Raw genomic sequence first — 4,640 nt, 5'->3', positions numbered from 1 at the left:
TGATTTGAGCACGGTTCGAGGTAAGTGGCTTGCCTAACCTTGTGTGGGGGAACTCCCCTTAGAATTTGGTATTGGTTTGCTATATGAGCGCCGTGTACGTAAGGTGACGAGTACGTACACGGGCTAATAGTTGTAAAAACCCAATTTTTATTAAATAGTAACCCATCTTTCCTCTTATTTGAACTTATTAGCATGTATAGTATCTTGTTAGACTAAGAAAGCATGCCTACTTACCTTAACTGTTTACTTGAACTACGTGCAGCATGTTTAGTGGTTTTACCTACTTTCCTTAACTTGTACTTAGGTTAAATTGTAAGATTTCGTACCATAACTATTGAATTCTGTTGTTTGGCTGCATATTTACTTTGGGACTACGGAACGGTATTCCGGGAGATCCCCCTGTACTGCATATATACTTTGGGACTAGGGAATGATATTCCAGGAGATCCCCCCTGCACATTTTCGTTTGGGACTGCGAGACGGTGTCTCGAGAGATCCCGTGTTGATTTGCTCTGTACTGAGTTGTTGTTTTTCCATGATTTCTCGCTTGTTACATTTCAGTCTTTATTTCTGCGATATTTCAGTTTTGCTTTACCTTATTATATATATATGTCCCGGTAGGGCCCTGACCTGACCTGACCTCGTCACTACCCGACCAAGGTTAGGCTTGGCACTTACTGTCACGACCCAACTGGAGGGTCATGACTAGCACCCGGCCCATACTTGCCGAGCACCAACGTACATTTTATCTAATCTTCCTTATTATCTTTAAGGGCCGACAAGATCAATATAAATAGTAGACATGGATCATGAACAACCAACAATGAAAGATAATGTCATGAACATACATAACATGGGACGACAAGACTGTCAAGAAACTATATATAAGGTACGAGCTATCATGATGCCATGAAAGACTATACAACAAAAATCAGCCGAAAAGGCATTCTAAACCATACATAAGTCGACACCTGTCTATGAGCCTCTAAAGGAACATAAGTGCTACAACATTGCCGGAACAGGGCCCCGACATACCCATAATGTCTATAACAAAAATGCATACCAAGACCACGGCAAGTCCGGAGAAGGGATCTCGCCAATAACCGCTGAACTGGACAGCCTACTGTGGTGGGGGAGCTACGTCTACCTATCTATCAGGACCTGCAGCACGACATGCAGCGTCCACAAATAAAAAGGACGTCAGTACGAATAAAGTACTGAGTATGTGAGGCAAGAAAGCATAAGTAAGAACAGTAATGTAAACAGGGATAGAGAATATACAACCTGTGACATCTGGGTACCTCTGAGGGCTACTGACATGAAATACATGATACATACATATATATACATAAACTTTTAAAACATACGCCTTTGTGGGCATCACCATCATCATATCGTACCCGGCCATAATAGGCTCGGTAAAACGTACCCGGCCATCATAGGGCTCGGTAGAATCGTACCCGGCCACGTGGAGCTCGGTAAAACCCAACTGATCAGTGGTTGCACAATAGGTGCCGTACCCGGCCGACTATAGCGCGGCTCGGTAGAGTAAAATAGATACATATATATGATGCATGCTGGACTCATTGGAATCACATTTTGAACCTTTCGGAGTGACATAAGGTTGGTATCCTTCGTACACGTTATTAGGATTAACTCTTCATCAAGAATCTTATAAGAATCAGGAACTACCAACAACATTGATAATATAAGAATAAGAGAAGTAACATCAATATCAATCATTTCATAAGAAGGGCAGCAATGTAAGTACTGCTAGCTTCTAAGAGTAGAGTATCTTTGGGAGCTCGTTCATTACATTATGTACAATCGGAGTCGTGCAAAAGAATGAAGGGGATAGCCTCACATACCTTGTATATACTGCCCAACCTCAAGCTATGCAAATGTCACGACTCCTTAGTCTACAATAAGACAAATGACACTATCATTATCGTTTAAGCGTCGTAACTATTATGTATCGACCACAACCTATTTTACGATGAAACGGACAGCACCTCCCCTATTTATATGACTTCCCACAAGTCAATACAATCACCAAACAGCCCAAACAACATCATTAATAATCATATCGAGCCTCCAAAATAGTCCACCAACCAACAACATTACTACCAAGCCTTTCGATATATATTTCACAAGTTCTAGCTTCAACGACTTAGCTGCAACTTGGATAATCTTAAATATATATAGAGTAAGAGGTTCCTTACCTTTAAACAGAAAGAACAACTCCAATTTGACCTTAATTTTCCACGAAATATCCCTTCAATTCTGCCACAAGAACAAGGAAGCGAAACTAGCAATTAATTCGGGTTTTTCGGCACTAGAATTAATTTAGAAGACTTGAAATCACCTAGGGTTGATATTAAAAACTTGAAGGTGTATTTACAGGACATAAAACACTTAAAACAACCTCCCACACGAGCTGGAACAACACAAAAATCAGCAACAACAAGAAGAACAAGAAACTTACTAGCGCCACGGGATTCCCGACATTTGATTTGTGTTGTTTGCCCTTTGTTTGGGTCTTGGATCATGAGAGAACCTTGAGAGACTGTTTTTAGGGTTATAAGGTCTGAATATACTGAAAAATAATGACTTAAAACGGGGTTGAGGTATCTTATATATGTCCATATGTCTTAAACCGCCTTTGTGGGCCCCATAGAGAGCAGCTTGGCGCACTCTCGCGAAAACGCGAATATCTCTCTATTACGAGATCGTATTGAAGAACGGTTTAATGCGTTGGAAACTAGACTCATAGATATTCAATTTGATAGGTAGATCACCCCATAATTCCAAGCACATTTAGAGAAAAATGCAGTAACATTTGACCTAAAGTTTAAGTAAAATTATAAACCTAAGTTGCGACAACTTTTATCTACTTTTATTTCATAACTCGCTTGACTTCAAGACTTATGATGCGGATATTATATGATTAAAATACATTAAAACAAGACCTCTTGGGACAATTAATCACCTCTAGTGTTACCCGAAAATACGGGTTACAATATCCTTGATTCGTTTAACTTCAAATACTTGTTAACCACTCTTATACACTCTTGTATCGTTTAAGACCAATAGGATTAACTTCTTATCATCTCAAAGATAATCTCTTCTTGGATTTACGTCGACTAACTTACGGCGTGATCTATGGTATGCGAATTTTGGTTGTAACACCCTCTCCCCCTTAGGAACATTCGTCCTCGAATGTAAGGGTTTATGGGGTGTCTAACTCATTGTGGATTCCGACGGAGATTTCCGGCTGAGTTTCCCCTATAAAATGGACACTATCCAAACTTGCAAGCAGTTAAACCTAACCTATGGCCTTACAAGACTATACAAAGCATTATGGATATGTACATTATCTGCATATTACCATTTTGTATTAAAAAAAGAGTATTCACAAGCTATTGCTTACCTCATAGAGCCGTTTCACCTTATAATGCGTCCTTCTTTCCCCGGCATCCTCGTTATCTTCACTCTGGAATAGGTAAGGGTATTTAGACTTCATCTCCTCTTCTGCTTCCCATGTCATTTCTTCTATATTCTTGTTCCTCCATAATACTTTCACGGAAGCTACATCCTTTGTTCTCAGCTTGCGGACTTGTCGATCTAATATAGCCACTGGCACTTCATCATATGATAGATCCTTTGTAACTTGTACATCTTTGATAGGGACGACCCGAGAAGGGTCTCCAATACATTTCCTCAACATAGATACATGGAATACCGGGTGGACAAATTCCAATTCAGATGGCAATTCTAACTCGTAAGCAACCTGTCCAATTCGTCGAAGAATTTTGTACGGCCCAATATACCGCGGACTCAACTTACCCTTCTTCCCAAAATGCATAACACCCTTCATCGGCGAGATCTTCAGGAAAACCCAATCACCAACCTCAAATTCCAGATCACGACGTCGGACGTCGGAATAAGACTTTTGCCTGCTTTGTGCCGTCCTCAGTCGCTCTTGTATCACTTTCACCTTCTCAATGGCTTGGTGAATCAAATCTGGCCCATATAATTCTGTCTCACCGACTTCGAACCATCCAACTGGTGATCTACATCTCCTCCTGTACAGTGCCTCATACGAGGCCATTTTAATACTGGAATGGTAGCTATTATTGTAGGCAAATTCTAAAAGTGCCAGATGGTCATCCCAATTCCCCTTGAAATCTAGAACACATGCTCGTAGCATATCTTCAAGCGTCTGGATGGTACGTTCAGCCTGTCCGTCAGTCTGCGGATGGAATGCAGTGCTGAGATTTACTTGTGTGCCTAAACCCTTCTGAAAAGACCTCCAAAAGTTAGCCGTAAATTGAGCTCCTCGGTCTGATATAATAGATACCGGCACACCATGAAGCCTAACAATCTCCTTGATATACAACTTCGCATAATCTTCAGCCGTGTAAGTTGTCTTAACTGGCAGAAAATGGGCAGATTTTGTAAGTCGATCAACTATCACCCAGATGGAGTCAAACTTATGATAAGAGCGAGGTAATCCAATAATGAAGTCCATATTAATCACCTCCCATTTCCAGGTCGGAATCTCTATATTCTGAATCAATCCACTAGGTTTCTGATGCTCGATCTTTACTTGTTGACAATTAGGACACTGGGCTACAAAT

The sequence above is a fragment of the Nicotiana tomentosiformis genome, chromosome 3, assembly GCF_000390325.3.
Source record: "Nicotiana tomentosiformis chromosome 3, ASM39032v3, whole genome shotgun sequence".
Lineage (NCBI taxonomy): Eukaryota > Viridiplantae > Streptophyta > Magnoliopsida > Solanales > Solanaceae > Nicotiana > Nicotiana tomentosiformis.
This window is presented reverse-complemented; position numbering follows the sequence as displayed.